Genomic DNA, 17,925 nt, shown 5'->3' with positions numbered 1-17,925 from the left:
TATCTTTGGGGTAAATACCCAGTAGTGCAACTGCCAGGTCGTAGGGTAGCTATTTTCAACTTTCTGAAGAACCTCCATACTGTTTTCCAGAGTGGCTACACCAGCCTGCATTCCCAACAGTGTAGGAGGGTTCCCCTTTCTCCGCATCCTTGCCAACATCTGTCGTCAAGCATAGTCTTTGGTAGAAATCTAAATTGCTCAATTTGGATGAACCGAAGTACTATTTATTGAATGTCTCTTACTTTGCCCAGCACTGTGCTCTGCTGCTATGGACCACACAAAAGCCATGTCCTTTCCCTGAAGACATGGAGTAGTAAAGAAAGCCACTACTGAATTATAATTTATCACAGTACTAGTAGTACTTAATTAAGTGCCAAACAAGTAACAAAGTCATAGTAGGGTATATGCAACTTAACAAATCGATTATTTGTCTCTGAACAGGTAATCTCAAAAAACAAAAAATCATGATCATTTGGGGAAATTAATTAGAAAAAAAAATTACTATCAGACATGACAGAAGTACCTGATGTTTCTGTGGTGTCTGGCTATGGCTTGGACTAAAGTGCCACAGCTGTGTTCCTGTTGAAGGGTAGTAGTGGTAAAAGATTTGGGTTTTGTACATCAAAGAAATTATACTCACACATGCATGCATGCACCATTTTATGTAACAGGAACTTTGCTTTGGTTAATAAAATTTCAGTATGTTTGTTTTAGGTGATGGTTACCATCCTTTTAACATAATGCAGCAAAACTATAACAATTGGTTTTTTAAAGCTATGTAAATTAAACTAGAACTTACTGTGTAGTGTGAAAAAATGGAGGTTAGGTTCTCTGGCCAAAATTAAGATACATTTGCCACCTACAATTTTACTCTGTACTAATTGTTCTGCTAGTACTGGCATACCCCCTCAAAACATACATGTACACAGTTTCATTGCTTTAATTTTATCACTTAGCTTATACAATATTGCCTAAGAACTATTTACTTGTTGACCTCTTTACCCATTCAACAAATTCTAACACTGAACAGTTCATTGCAAATGCAAATCTTCACCTCCCAGTGATTTCCTTAAAAGGTAAGTTTTCATAACACAAAAACCATTCATACTATTAACATTACTACCATCAGTGGTACTATTCATCCATTTCTACCCATATCATATGTAAAATGGACTGGTATAGGAATTTTCACACCATCTTGTATACTTCACCCATTCTACATGTATATTTTTCCCCTTATTTTAACATTTTTGAGGTAAAGATACATCTCACAATCAATGGCATTTTATAAGTGTGCTAGACAGACAGTAATTAAACAGAGCTGTCATTGTTCAAACATGAACTGTCATAGATGTTCACCATGTCATCATCTGAGTTATGTGCATTGTTAGTTTCATGCATGTTGACTTTAAATACCTTTAAAATGTCTTTTAAAATATTCTATAATTTGGCACTGAAATGAACAGTTAATATGTACAAAAGTACAAAAACAGAGATTAGCAAATCAAACATTCATTATTGCTAGCAGTAATCCCAATTCCATGTTTTCTTGTAAAACAACAAGGAAGTGAATTATGGGATATGAGAATAGCCACACATAGATGTACCTGATTGAATTTTGTTGCAAAATACATACAAAAGGACAAGCTATCCCATGCCAAGCAGGGCAAATGAAGGCAAAAGAAACTGTCCAATCTCTGAAAATAGATAAAAAATTTCAACAAATGAGTGGCTACTGTGACCAATTACAGGCTGTACAGGCATTATGGCTTATGCTTCTTTCTCACTGTATGTGAAATAGTGTCGTGTCTTCTATTAATGGTAAAGATTCTATGAAAAATCAGAACTCTTCATTCTTGGTCTTCCCTTCAGTCTTCTGCATCTTAGGATGGCACCACCATTCATTCAATTATTGAAGTCAGAAACTTGGAAATCATTGACTCATTCCTTTCCCTCATCACCTACTCTACCTCCACAACACATATGGAATCAGAACACATCTCATTATTACCCCTATTTATAACCACTATATTCTCTGAAGGATTATGTAGAGATTAAATGTCATACGTAATAAACCTAAAGCACTAGAAAGGTGTGATAAATAGCCTGTATTCAATAAATGACAGCTATGTAGGTAGAGCACCAAGCACAATGCCTATAGCAGATAAACAAAAATGCCACTTCTTTTTGTTGTTGTTTTAAGTAGGCTCCATGCCCAATGGAGGGGCATGAACTCACAACCCTGAGATCAAGAGTTGCATGCTCAACTGATTGAACAGTCAGGCACCACAAAAAAAGCCACTTCCCTTGCCCCTTTTAATCTCACTCTACCACCAGCTTGCTCTGAATATGGTTAAGAATAGAACTCTGTCCCCAAAAGATACCTTCCCCCTTCTGGACCTCCACAGACATAACATACTGGGTGTAACATAGCTTAAGTTATTCACATACATTGATTAGGGAAAGCCAAATATCCATTAAACAAAACCAATTCATCACAAAATGACCTCAGAAGTACATTGCAATTAGTGTCAGTAAACAGAATAACCATATTAACATTCATTTTTGAACCTAGCTTTAAATCAACCCGGGGGGAGATCTAAATTGCTGTTTAATAATATCAGTGTTGGTTACTAAAAATACCTACTACATCTAACACAAATCTACTTATAGGAAATAAAACAGTAAACTGAGTTCATGATTAGACTCAAATAACAAAGGGCAAAGTACTACAAAGTATTACACAATATTTAGTTAATAATTAGAACAAAATGATTTTCCTTAAACCCTCTAAAATACTGTTTGACAGTATTCTGTATTTGCATCTATGGATTTGAAGAAAGTGATAAAGGAGTGTATTACAAAAGGAACATAAAGGAAGCCAAACTGCCAAGGTGTGAATCCTCTTTCTGCTAATTACTAGCTATGCGACCTTTGAAAAATCACTGAACTTCTCTGTGCTTCAGTTTCCTCATCTATAAGCTGAGACTTAACAATAGTACCCACTTCACAGGGTTATTGAAAGAATTAAGTAACATATTAAAATGCTTAGAACAGTGTCTGTTATGTAAGAAAACCTATTAGCTATGATTTAATATTACATTGCTCTTAACTACTGTTATACTATTTTGCTTCTTTGCATCACTTTCATTAATAACTACCATACCAGACAGCACACATACAAAACATACACATCATTGCAGAAAGTTCTACTGAACAACACTGTATCAGACCACAGGATAGTTAGAATGCCTGGTGAAGGTGCCTGGGTGGCTCAGTCGGTTGAGCGTCTGACTTTGGCTCAGGTCAGGATCCCAGGGTCCTAGGATCCCCGTAACAGGCTCCCTGCTCAGCAGAGAGTCTGCTTCTCCCTCTGCCCCGCCCCCCTGCCCGACTTGTGCTTGTGCGTATGCACGCGCTCTCTCTTGCAAAAATAAATAAAACCTTTAAAAAGAGAAAATGCCTGGTGAGATAATGCATATCATTTTCTTCTCTAATTTTTTAAGAAGTGTTAGAAAAAGCACACTCTAGGCCCAAAGCAATTTTTAATCTACTAACTTTGATGTGTAATGAGAACTTGGGGTTCAGTCCTATTTAACAAGTCAAAGAGCGGGGAACAAGAGAGTATCTCTAAGGATCTCTTTCTGAGAGATAACCAAATGGGACTTTTTCATTCCCTGTCCACCCTACACATCAAGCTATCCACTAAACTCTCTCTCAGCAAATGGTACCATGCTTAGAAAAAGAATTATCATATTATATTAATTATCAACAAATTAAAAAAGCATATTTGTGACAAACTAATATAAACTTCTTTAACACAGTAAATAAAAGATCTAAAGTATCTAACAGCCTGATTTTAAAATACAGATTATGATAAATGGTATTTTGGGACATCTGTGACATCTGTAATTTAATATGAAAATATTTCTCATTTCTATTAGTAACAAAATCACAGGTATTGCTAGCACAACTGTGATTTGCTGCTCACATAAAAAAATCAAACAAAATGCCAAATCTCACTTACAGGTTAGTGAAGATAAAGACGTGATTATTTTCCAATCTAAGTGCATGAAGCCTGGTTTAAAAAAAGATCTGCTTTGGGGGCACCAAGGTGGCACAATCGGTTGGGCCTCTGACTCTTGGTTTCAGCTCAGATCATGATCTCAGGGTCAGAGTCATGGGATCAAGCCCCGCAGCCAGCTCCACACTTAGCACAGAGTCTTCTTGGGATTCTTTGCCCCTCCTGCTTATTCTCTCTCTCTCTCTCTCTGAAATAAATAAATCTTTAAAAAAAATAAAATAGAAAAATAAAAAAAGATTTGTTTTAGGAGATTAGACTTTAGTCACAAAACCCTGGACTCAAACCCACCACTTCCTAGCTAAGTAATACTGGGAAAAGGTACTTAACCTCTCTACCTCACCTGTGAAATGGGAATAATACCAAAATAAGACTGCTGTGCTCTTTAATTACTTTATGCTACTAAGTATTTGACACATCCTCAATAAACACATAAACTATTATAATCAGTAACCAAATCTGACAATTACATAGTTTGCAACCCTTGCTATGCATCAAACTCTTCAGTTTGGCACACTAGGAACTCTCATCACTACTTTCAGCTCTGTATTTTAATCACTCCTACATGAACCAATGTTCCGAACACACACTGAACTAATGCTTCATCAACAAGTGGGGTATAGTAGTGCCTCTCAAACCTCAAGCTTTATCAGAGACACCAGAAGGACCTGTTAAAAATTGTTGGCTCTGCAAAATTTCTAATTCAGTTGGACTGGGGAGAGGTCCAAGAACATGCATTCCTTTTTTTTTTTTAAATATTTTATTTATTCATTTGATAGAGAGACACAGCAAGAGAGGGATCACAAGCAGGGGGAGGGGGAGAGGGAGAGGGAGAGGGAGAAGCAGACCCCCCGCCAAGCAGGAAGCCCGATGGTGGGGCTTGATCCCAGGACCCTGGGATCATGACCTGAGCCGAAGGCAGACATTTAACGACTGAGCCACCCAGGCGCCCCAGAACATGCATTCCTTAACAAGCTCCCAGATAATAGTGACACTGCTGGTGCATGGACCACACTTTGAGAACCCACTGGTGACTAGATCACAACCTGGTCCCTTTATATTCACCTAAAATGGCATTCCTGTCTCCACCATACCATTTTTGACTGGCTAACTTTCACTGTTCTTTCAAAACTGATATAAGAGGGCGCCTGGGTGGCTCAGTTGGTTGGGCGACTACCTTCGGCTCAGGTCATGATCCTGGAGTCCCGGGATCGAGTCCTGCATCGGGCTCCCTGCTCAGCGGGGAGTCTGCTTCTCCCTCTGACCCTCTTCCCTCTCGTGCTATCTCTCATTCTCTCTCTCTCTCAAATAAATAAATAAAATCTTTAAAAAAAAAAACTGATATAAGAATTCATCTTCAGGAAGTACTTGCTCACTTCAACAAATCACCTCGAGGCATGTATTACCTACTATAAAACTTGACTAGAAAAAAAACCACTATGGAATGTTCTCAACAGTACACTAATGCTAGCACACATAGACTCTAAGATTTAGGGGAAAAGGCCTCTTTTGGACAGGTGAATTAAAAAAAGTGAAAAAAGCAAATGCACAGTCTATCAAGCAGAATAAAATCTGGATCTCAGCCACCACCCACCGTCTTAGCCAGGTACCTTTATATAGAGCACCAACTCCACAGTCATGATAGCCCTGGCACAGCATTACTACTAAAACACAAATGAAGAGCACTTAGACCAACCCTGGATATCAGGAAAGGAGGGAGAGGAAAGGAGGAGGAATCAGGTTATCAGGAAAGGACTTTTGGAGAAGGTATCACCTAAGTTCTGAATCATAAATTGCTTTCTCTGTACACAGAACAACAATGTCTTTATACATACAGTGTATGGCTCACTGTAGATTTCAATAAATGTATGAATGACTTACAATGAATAAAATTATATGAAAACACTTATTAATCTATCTCTTTCTCAACAAATAAAGAAGTAAACACACACCCATAGCTGGCACCAAAAGCTATCAATACTATCTAAATATCAACATTTTTGGTCTATATACTTATCAGCTAGAAGAAAGCACAAATTTTTCTAATAACCAATGGGAGATCAAAGGCAAAAGGAGCCTGCTGAAAATGCACTTGAGTTTTTCAAAATTAAAGACTTTCAAATAAAAACCTCTGCATTATCTGATTCAGAGCTGATTTTCTGATTATTTCCGTAGGCACTAAAAAATTTACAGGCATTTTGGAAACTGGGTCCAAGACACTAAGCTTACAACGAAGAAACTGAGGTCCAGAGAAGTAATGATTCAAAGACACATGGCTAGTAAGTGGTAGAGCTGTAATTAAAACTCAGGTCTCTAGCCCTTCACTAGTTTTCTCTCCCCTACACCATGCCTCCTTTACATTTATAAAATAAAATACAAAACAGGGCACCTGGGTAGCTCAGTCAGTTAAGCGTCTGACTCTTGTTGATCTCAGCTCAGGTCTTGATCTCAGGGTCGTAAGTTCAAGCCCCAAATAAAAATACTAAATAAAATACTAAATATCCATAACTTAAAAACAGATTAACCAGGGTTTTGTACCTGTACCTCACTTTTATGAGAGGAAAAAGCAGTCATCTATCATTTTATCTAGCAACTTACTCAAAGTGGTAACTTTAAACATAATCTGCTCGATAAAATTCATTCCTAGTCTGTTGGCAAAATTATACATGCAAAACTAATATTTATAAATAATAATACTGATACAGCCATCAAAATTTCTCCATTACCAAGAAGGCATTATAATACCTTTCCAGGATGCGGTTCTTTCTTAAGAAAGAAAAAAAGAGCTCAACTTTTGAAATATGTTTAACAATAAGCAGAAAACTCTGGCTATAATCCTCATCTCAATTAACTGGAATATCTCATCCTCTGACCATTCTCATTAATAAAGTTTTAATCTACTGCTAGTTCTATGTGCTGATAAGAACCAATTAATTAAAATGCTTTGCAAAGTAACCTCATTTATCTATATTATAATTTTATTCAACTTTTAAAGATTAATGTCTTTAGAATTTATGTGCAATGCAATACAGCCTAATAGTTAAAACCTAACTCGTTAACTTCTACAACAACCCATGACAGAAGTATGCTTTTATTCCCACTTCAGAGAGGAGAGGCTCTGTAGTACCTCTCTGTACCCTCTATAAATGAGGGTTAAGAGAGGTTATTAAAGAACTCACCCACGTTTACATACCTAGGAAGGGGCTGCATCAGAATTTAACACAAGCAGTGTGACTCAGCTGCCAGGAACTCTCTTGGACAATGGCTTTCTTAGCCATTTATCATGTGACAGTGCTTCCTTCATGTGTAAACGTATGAACTTTTTCACTGTCCCTAGCAACGCAAGATACACGCTAAGGCATTTTCTTCCCAAAATGTAATTTAAGCTTGAACAATAAAGTACAACACAACTTAAGACAATTTCAGCTTTTATATCCTTTGTTATGTCATAAAAATTTCTGCACATTTGCTACTTTATACTATCACTACTAGAGAACAGAAGAAGCCTACCTCTCAGTCCTGTAACTGAAACAGGAAAAAATAATAACCTAATACAATCAGGGTCAACAAAGCTTTAGAATAAAAGAGGGAATGAAGTACCTCAAAAGAGACAAGCAGGTCATGTTTATGCTTGACTATGTATAAAGCATATTTTGTCTGCCTAAGATTGAGAAGATAGGCAATGGTGTCTCCAAACACCTACCTGGACTGTGAAACAATCCAACAACTATGAAGAGAAATTTTGCCAGAGAGCCTAAAAACAGTACAGGTAATATTTAATTATTAATGTTACTTTGATCAGAAAATAAAGGGACTCTGCTGAAAAATTCTTCTGACTCTTATCATTTCCAAAACATAATGTATTTATTATTTGGGGGGAACTGACAGGGAGAAGGCCATCTCCCCTTAATTTTGCAGGTTCTGCTTCCAAAGTATCTTGAATCTAACCCCCTCCACAGTATTTCATGTGTTATTCCTATTAGTTTGCTTTGTTACTTTGTTATTGTAAAATGCTTTTGGTACATAGTAAATACTCAATGAATATTTTCTTATACACATGTAACACCAGAACAAAGACATGTGGAGACGGGCTAGGATACAAGAATGTTATCCAATTTGCTGAAAGCATAAAACTCAAAGAGAAGCACAGTATAGATATAGAGCTGAAAAGCTACATTGCAGCCATGTGAGAAATATAAGGAAAACTTAATCACAAACAACATAGGGAAAACTAAGAAAATTCATTGGGCAGTTCTGGGAGGCAATTCTCCATGGGTCTTTTACTTTTCTGCATGTCTTGAAAACAGAGGCACTGAATGCCTGTGTCCCAAACTTTTCAAGATTATCTACATAATGAACAGTGCTGGAAAGAGAAATAGCATCTCCTCCAGAGAAAAGGGGAAGCATGCTTACTATCCATTATAAGGATTCAAGTTTCCCTAAGCCTCAGATTCCTCTCCTGTAACCAACCTACTACATGTACAGATGTCATATCTTCACACTACTGTGTGCAAACTGGGGCTCAGAGATCTGATGCAAATGCTGATTCTGTCATGTGTTAGCTGTATGGTCTTGGGACAATTAGTCTACAACACTAGAGGATACTGTACAGTATGAACACCACCACTTATCACTACCGCTATTGCTGTAGTGCGCTGTTCTCGTCCCTAATCAGGGAGCCTCATGGCTCCCACCAGCATCCATTAAACTGTGGCAGGTTAACTTGTTAGCCTTCAAATACAATAAAATCGCAGGCCTTTAACCATTCATGACAGGCATTAGCACATAATCAATGCTTACTATAAATGAGAGATTCTACTTCCATATTATCAGAAAAAAGCAAAACAAGAGACGCCTGGCTGGCTCAGTTGGTTAAGCATCTGCCTTCAGCTCAGGTCACGATCCAGGGTCCTGGGATCAAGTCCTGCATCTGCATGGGGCTCCTTGCTCAGCGGGGATCCTGCTTCTCCCTCTGCCTACTGTTCCCTCTGCCTGTGCTTTCTCTCTCTCTAATAAATAAATCTTTAAAAAAAAAAAAAGAAAAAACAACCATATGCTGCCTTTAAGAGGTACAAGTGAAACACAAAGAAAATGAGTTTTTAAGTAAATCAGTGAAAAAAGATATATAATGGGAACATTAAGTTCAAGAAAACTGAAGTGGTTCTATTAACATCACATAAAATAGACCTAAAAAAAAAGTATTACCAGAAAGAGAAATATTTCAAATGATAAAAAGATCAATTCATCAGGAAGACATATTATGTATTGTATGTGCTTAATAACACAGCTTCAAAACACATAAGACAAAAATTGACAGAATTAAAGGAGAAAAAGACAATTGCAAGAAACAGGCAACTATGACTGAGGTCATAGTTGGATATTCTAACCTCTCAGCAACTGATAAAACTACATTCCCCCTCCAAACAAAACAAAACAAAACAAACAAAACACCAGCAAATACACAAATGATTTGAAAATGCTACCAACACACCTTAATCTAATTGATATTTACAGAATACTATACCCAACAACTGCACAATACATTTTTTTCAACTGTGAAAGGTACATTTACCAAGACAGACCATGAAACAAGGTTCAATAAATTTAAAGGAATTAAAATCACACAGAATATATTCTGACCTCAAAAAGAAATTAAGTTAGAAATCAATAACAAGATATCTAAAATCATCCCAAATATTTGAAAATTAAACACAAAAAAGATTTTATTTGACAGAGAAAGAAACTTGAGAGGGAACACAAGCAGGGGGAGTGGGAGAGGGAGAAGCAGGTTCTCCGCCAAGCAGGGAGCCCAATGTGGGGCTCGATCCCAGGACCCTGGGATCATGACCTGAGATGAAGGCAGACACTTAACAACTGAGCCACCCAAGTGCTCCATAAACACTTTTTTTATAAAGATTTTCTTCATTTGAGAGAGAATGAGAGAGACAGCACGCGACAGTCAGAGGGAAAAGCAGACTCCCCACTGAGCAAGGAGCCTGACGCATGACTCGATCCTGGGATTCCAGGACCATGACCTGAGCCGAAAAGGCAGTTGCTCAATGAATTGAGCCACCCAGGTGCCCCGAAAATTAAACACACTTTTAAGTAATCCACATGTCAAAGAAGAAATTACAAAGCAGCCTAGAAATTATTTCAAACTGAGTAACAAAAATACAACATATCAAAATTTGTGTAATACAGCAGTGCTTCCAGGAAAAGTAACAGTTTTGAATGCTTAAATTAAAAAACAAGAAATGTCTAAAATATATGACTTAAGATTCCACTTTAAGAAGCTAGAAAAAAAGAGCAAACGTGGAAGACAGCAAATTATAAGGAAAAGAACAAATGAGATAGAGAAAATAAATGGCGAAAACTAGCAATGTTATTACTTGAAAATAATATTGGTAAACCAAGAATGATACCAGTCAAGAAAAAAAGAAAGAACATACTACCAACACAAGAAATTAAAGAGGCGATATCACTACAGATCCTACAGACATTAGAAGGATAACAATGGAACCATGTAAACAATTATATCAATAAATGAAATGAGATGAACAAATGTCTTTAAAAATACAATTTACCAAAACTGACAAGATGAAACAAAATCTGAATAGCCACAGGTCTACTAACAAAATTGAATTTGACTATTACCAAAAACTTTCCCACAAAGAAAATTCCAAGTCTAGATGGTATCACTGGTGAATTGTAGTAAACATTCCATTAAGAATTAATATCAATGTTAAACAAATTCTTTCAGTAAATAAAGGAACACATCCCGACCTATTTTCTGAGACCATCATAATTGTTATAATGAAACCTGACAAAGACATTACAACCAAAGAAAACTACAAAGCAATATCCTTCATGAATATCCCCAAATCCCTAACATTAAATATAAAAAGTATAATACTCTGTGACCATGTGAAATTAACCTAGGAATCAAGGTTCTTTTAACTTTTGAAAACCACCATTTATCCATTCTACCACTGATGGACACTTTGTTTCTAAATTTTGGCTACTGGGATGCCTGGGTGGCTCAGTCCGTTAAGCATCTGCCTTCCGCTCAGGTCAAGATCCCAGAGTCCTGGGATGGAGTCCCACATTGGGCTCCTTGCTCGGCGGGGAGCCTGCTTCTCCCTCTACCTGCCACTCCCCCTGCTTGTGTGTGTGCACACTTCGCTCTGACAAATAAATAAATAGTTTAAACATAAATAAATAAAAAAACTTTGGCTACTGGAAACAAGGTTATTGTGAACATTTTTATTCACATGTTATCTTCAACTTACTAGATAAAACAAATTTTTGTGCAAAATGATTGTGTCAGTCTAGACTCCTGCCAAAAATGGGAGTATAATTTCTCCACATTCTCACCAACACTTGATATTATCCAAATGCTTAATGGTTGCCAATTTGATAGAAGTGAAATGGTTTCTTCTTATGGTTTTACTTTGTACTACTCTGATTACCAATATTCACTGCTTTTCCAACTTTGAGTCATGGTATCTCTTAGATGAGTTGCAACCAACATTCTTAATTTAAAAAACAAAATCAGAAAATATCAGAGAGCACTACATAAAGGTTAAATGTTATTTCTTGAAACTTTTATTTCTATTGTGTATGTGTTTGTACTGGGTCACAATATAAAATGTTTTTGTTAACTGTGGGCTTTTAGCAAGTTAAAAGCCATTTTTATAGCTGTTTCACTACAGCAAAACTCTATAGAGACATTTGGGCAACTTATTTGGGCACCATTTAGGCCCATAGCACAAAGGAATGTATTTTATGAAAGTAGGACCTGAGATGTCCTTCAAGCACAACCTGGCAAAAACAGAATTAGAAGAGAGGAAGGAAAAAAAACCTGAAGGAAGCAATAAGGGGTGAATTATATGAGGAAAAGATTCTATAAAACCAACTGATCTATGACCTACTTAAAGCTCACTTTAAAAGAATCATATTTCTCAATAAAACACGTTTCTCTCAGCACTAAGATAGGAAGCTGGGGTCCTATCCTCTTAACTATTGAAATGACAGAAAACTGACCCCTCCTTCTCTAGAGACATTACCCTAATTCCCATCTCAAGATTCATCTCATTCTAGGGTTTATGCAAGAGCATTCTTTTAGATCTCTGCTTCTACCTTTCCCTAAGAAGTGTCACAGTAGCTAGAGACATCTTAATTCTAAAGATTTATATTTATTCAGCTAACAAAGATTTACCAAGCCCCTACTATATCCCCTCTCTATAAAGAAATTAAGTTGTATATCCCTCACAATTTTAACTCCTTGGTTATATTCTTTAAAGCTTAATATCCTTAACTAAAACTAATTGCCTCCTCTTGAAAATATTTTTCTTCTTAGACTCAAAACATCCCACATACCATGACCCAACTTCTGCTACGTTCTTTGCTCGCCAATAATATCCCTACTCTAACCCTTTCAAATAATTCTTTTTCATAAGAATTTCTTTCTTACAAACTGTGAACTAATCACACCACAACTGTCTGGTGCAATGAGTGTGAATCTACCTGTCACTTAATAGGAGTGTGATTTTAAGCATTAAAATCTCTTACAAGACTCAATCTCATCTCTAAAATGGGTAAAACAAGGAATAATGACAATTACATAATCTCCCATTGCCTTTTTTATTACCTAAGAATAGGTATTATTGCCTTTTTTATTACCTAAAGTTTAATTTTAGTTTTTAATTTCCTCTAAATACAACAAATTGTTTTCATAGAGGCACTTAAAGTGAGATACCAGGAAATATGGGAAAGAAAAGGTTTAAAGACATATGAGTAAACTTGTCAAATGGGTTATTGTTCTCCCTCTGTTCTCTCCTATGTATTTCCAGATTCTAAGAAGGCAAAAGTAAAAATACTTCTTTCCCAATGGCAGACAAAATTCTAAGAACCCTCAATGACCCACACGCTATAAATTCCCCTCCCTTTGACTGTGGGGAGGCCTGTAAATATAATGGGATAGCATCACTCCAGTGGCTGTTATATGGCAAATAGATTCTGCATATGTATTTAAGGTCCCTAATCAGTCGAGTGGCCCAAAAGGAAATTATCCTGGGTGGGTCTGACCGAACCAGATGAGCTTTAAAAAGGGGTCTTAAAGGAGAGTCTAGAGGTCACAGACAGAGGAAGTCAAGGAGACTGGCTCCTGCTTGTCTGAATAAAAGCAACAGTAGTCATACGTGAACTGCTTATGTGCACTAGTGGTAACCTAACCAAAAGCTATTAAGAAGAGGGACTTATAGCCTCAGGAAATTAACTGTGCCAACAATTACTGAACTTGGAAGAACACCCTGAACCTCAGATAAAAACTGTCAGCCACAGCTGACATCTTGATGAGATTATCTGGTGAGATGCTGTACAAAGTCCTGCTACAAAGCACCCAGATTTCTCACCTACAGAAACTGTGAGACAATAACTGGGTGTTGTTTAAGCTGCTAAATTTGTTGTACTTTGCTATACATCAAAAGAAAATGGGGGCGCCTGGGTGGCTCAGATGGTTAAGCGTCTGCCTTCGGCTCGGGTCATGATCCCAGGGTCCTGGGATCGAGCCCCGCATCGGGCTCCCTGCTCGGCGGGGAGCCTGCTTCTCCCTCTGCTTCTCTCTCTCTCTCTCTCTCTGTCTCTCATGAATAAATAAAATCTTTAAAAAAAAAAAAAAAAGAAAATGAATACACTCCCTCACTACAGGACTAAGCAAAAAGAAAAAAGGGGGAAGATGAAACAGGGCTTTAGCTACCTCCATTCTGACCTCAGTCTGTACTTTATTAATTAAGCTCCTCTTTCTGGCTATCTCTTAACTCAGACAAAACACCCTACTGGCAAAGCATCCCTGATAAGAACCAAAACTACACCCACAAGCAATAAGGACTGCCCTGAGCCACCAAGCCGCATGTGACAGACCCTAAGACAATGATTGACCTGACCTTCACTGCCCACCTGCATGTGTACCCAACCATCTTTGATCCACATTTTCCTTATATAAACTTAGAAGTCTGAACATTTGGGAGAGACAGTTCTTCCAGTGTTGGCCTCACCGAAATAAACTGTTTCACCACCTTTCGTCTCTCTGCCTTTGGATTTTGTCAGCAGGAAGTGGCTGGACCCAGTCTGTTTGGGACCCCTAGAACCAGGTGCTCTTGTACCCCTGCACCCAGGCTACAAAGAAATGTACCTTTTTCCTCAAGGTGCATTAGATCGCCTCACAGCATTGATTATGAAGATACACTGATCCAGAATCAAGGGGGAAAGGCTAAAACTGCATAAAATGTTTAAAGTTTTAACTACAAAGAAGGGCTTTTTCCATACACATCTTGTTAAACAACTACCATATAATTTAATACCTTCATTTTAGTGATAAGAAAAGTAAACCTCAAAGAGTGACACCCCAAAGATAACAAACCTTGGGCATGTTTAAAGTAACTTCAGTCCAGGGCTCTTTCCCCTACACCACACCCCCCCTTAAGGCTTTAAAAGAGCCATTCAAATCAGCAGTAATTATATTACTGTCTTCAACGGAAGAAATCCAAGTAACATAATTTCCCACATTTCACATCCATTTCAGTATCTCCTAGCTCTGTCAGAACATCAAAACCAAAGTGGATACTGAGAAATTTCCACTCAAAAGTAGTTTGGTTGTAAAAATGACCATTGGTAAACCACTTGATTAAATTTAAAATAATTTTGAAAAATATAAAGAAAAAAATTTAGAACACCTGTAGGTTTTCCAGAACTTTATTTAGAAAGCAAGCAATTTGTGTTACAAGTGTTCACAAAAATCGAAAGCAAGTAGACAACCTTTCCGGATCTTTCAGTATTTCCCTTCTGCAATTTTTTAAAATCGAAATCACTATAAGTATGAAAATACAGTACAATATATCATACAATAAACGTTATTATTTTCACTGTTGGGTATACTTCCTTAGGTATAGCTCACCATCAAAATTTGCAATTTTCTTAAAAACACACACGGAAAACTAAAGGAATCATATTCAAATTCCACATAAATCACAAATCAGAGAACTTTCTCTACACCAATTCAAATACTTTCACAAACACTATATTTCCCTAAGAAGATGGAAAATATAGTCCTTTTTAGTCACGACCACGATTAGGAATAAACTATATTCACCATCTTAACAAGAACTTTAACAGCAAATAATTCGCTATCGTCACAAACTGCATTGTTTTGGGTCCATAAGCGTCCAAACCATTCCATGATTTACACGCCCCGGGCACGATTCTCTGCAATGTGAAGAGAATCGATAACATTTCAAATGTGGGTAGAAAAGGTGACGTGCAATCCAAGACCTGAAAAAATTTTTAAGTCCCTAGAGCACACAAGAAGCACCCAGTTCATACCCTCCAATCGAGGCCCAGGTCTAACTCCAGGCACTCCAGTTTCCCAGCTCTTCACCCCGCCCCCACCCCGAGAAAGGAGGGAAAACAACTTTTATTGGCCTCTTATCCCGGGGAATTGGCAAACTAGCGGGGCAGTGCTCTGGCCTGAACACGTCTCACAGGGAGGCCTCCGTCGGGGGCGGGGAGGACAGATAGCGGGAAAGCCCGGCTTCGACGCCCCTTCTCCCCCAGTCGCCAGCCCCCTGCCCCACCCCACCGAGAAGATGTCTCGGCCGGCCGCCACGCCGAGCGACCCCCAGGCCCCTCCGCTGAGGCGAGCTCGTTGTCATGTGACGACGCCGCCGCTAAAACACCGCAGAAACGCAGGGCGGCGGGCGGCGGACGGCATTCGCACCAGCCCGCCTCGACCCGGCCCCGCCGGGCGCGGGCGAGTCCCGAGAGTCCGGGCGGGGGGGCGGAGGGCGGGCTTGGCGGCGGGCCCGAGCGCGCCACAAAGGCTTCCGCGCCCGTCGCTGTAGTGCCCGAGCGGGCGGGGGCAGAATTTTCGGGCCCGCGGGAGGGGTGGGGAGGAACTAGGGCTCCGGGGTGCCCGCCGCGCCCACAGGCGCCCCCCCCGGGCGCCCGGACAGCCAGCGACTGCCGCGCCCCGCACAGGCCCGCGCGGCCTCCCTCCCCCGCGCGGGGCCCGCGCCCGGCCCGCCCGCCCGCTCGCTCCTCGCTCGCGCTCCCTCGCTCCCTCGCTTCCTCGCTCTCGCCCGGCCTCCATCTTGGATCCGCGCTTCCAGCCCCCGCGCCGCTGCCGCCGCATTCCCCCTTTCCCGCCCCCCGCCGCCGTCGCCGCCGCCCGCACTCACCTCAGCTGCCCATCCGGGCGCCGCCGGCCGTCGACCTAGTTTCCCCCCAAAAGTCTCCGGTGTGTTATTCCCGATGTGGGGGGGTTGTTACGGGGTGGTCGCCGGGGGTTCGGGAGCGGGGGCCGCGCCTTCAACGGAGCTGCAATCCTAACCCGCCATCTGGTGGCATTTTCCACACGCCAATGGCGCCGCTGCAGACTTGGGTCCGGACCGCCCTCTGCTGGCCGCGACGCTTACTGCCTAGCTGACGGGACGGGCCTGCCCGGAAAAGGGAGGGAGCTGAGGCGCGAGCTGGGGGCCGCGGCGGGGACGCGCGCAAACGCTTTCCTGTGGGGATTGCACGCACGCGCACCAGCGGGGCGGGAAACGTGGCCGCTGCGTGGAGACTCCGCCCCTGCACGGAGCGGTAGCCTCGCTCAGCCAATCGCAATCGGCGGATACCTCTCGGTGAGGACGTTGTGGACGGTTCTTGGGCCGCCCGAGGCTGGCGGAAGGACGGCCACGGTGGCGCCTGCGCGCCCGGCTAGCCGAGTTGCCGCCCGCCATTTTCGGAGCTTCTCCGAGACCTGGGGGGGAGACCCGCCCCCGGCCCCTTCACTGAGGCCCCTCCTCAGGTCTCGAGACTGGTGTTTCTTTGCGGGTCCGCCTCACTTGTGCTGTTCCCACCCCACGTCCGGGACACGCTTTGCGGAAACGGGAAGGGAGTAAAAGAGCCAAACCCTTCTCCCGCCTCTCCTGCTTTTTAAAGAGGGTCTCTGAGCTTAGCATTGTGTTAGCTACTTATTGTTGACTGTTGGCAAGGCGCTTTCGCGAGTGAGGGTGAAAAGGTTTCGAGAACTGTTTCGGCCCTCCCATGCCGATTTAGACGCTACAGTGCCTGCCCCAGGCCGATTGGCGTCGTCCCTGCCTCTGTAAAGCAGATTCACTCCTTAGTGCCGGCTTTGCATAAGGCGGCAGCATTGGCTAGTTAGTGAAAAAGGAATGTAGCTAGACTGGGAAAATACAGCCTCAGCTTTGGAATGCGATTTCTCTTCCCACAGCAGAGGACTACTTTCAGTGGCTCTGAAATGGACGTGAGAATTGACTAACGTGAGATCGTGACCAAAATATGCCCTTGAACGTCGCCTCTTCCTACCCGCCTTTCCGTGGCTGTGGCTCCTACCTTTAACCTGCTCACAACTTTTTAATACACAAGTGAATCCTTAATCTCCCAAGTCATCAGCCCCACTTGTGACTAAATTCTCTGTTGCTAGAGCCAGCGCTTTTAATATTGCCTTAGAATCGCTCGATTCCTTTACAGTCCTTAGCCCATCTCCAGTAAATTACCCGTTTCTGTTTTCTTTCCCAAAAGGTCACAAAGTGTGTGGCTGTTTCACTGGAGGAAGTTGCAACCCGTCTAAACACACACACACACACATCTCTGGTTGGTTTCTTTTATATTCTTTGCAAAGGCTATTTCCAGCTTTCCTTATTATTGCCGGTCGCAATCCATACTAATAGATAACTTCATTTAGTTTCCAGGGATCAAATCTATGGGACTACAAATTCTCCAATTTGATAGTCTCTCCATCTTGAAGTATCTGTAGTCACATTCTGTTCATGATCTGAAGA

The 17,925-nt window shown here is 40.6% G+C and overlaps 1 protein-coding gene across 1 annotated transcript in view; it reads right to left on the bottom strand.

Moving 5' to 3' along the window:
* Positions 1–16,553, bottom strand: part of STAG1 (STAG1 cohesin complex component) — a 428,102-nt gene extending 411,549 nt beyond the window's left edge. Inside the window, exon 1 of the mRNA XM_025881833.2 lies at positions 16,315–16,553. The gene's annotated coding sequence lies outside the window, so the exon portion shown is untranslated. The remainder of the gene's footprint in view (positions 1–16,314) is intronic.
* Between the last annotated feature and the right edge of the window lie 1,372 nt (positions 16,554–17,925).

The sequence above is a fragment of the Callorhinus ursinus genome, unplaced genomic scaffold (genome assembly GCF_003265705.2).
Source record: "Callorhinus ursinus isolate GAN/ISIS: 27379988/994484 unplaced genomic scaffold, GSC_fseal_2.0 scaffold1, whole genome shotgun sequence".
NCBI lineage: Eukaryota > Metazoa > Chordata > Mammalia > Carnivora > Otariidae > Callorhinus > Callorhinus ursinus.
This window is presented reverse-complemented; position numbering and strand designations above follow the sequence as displayed.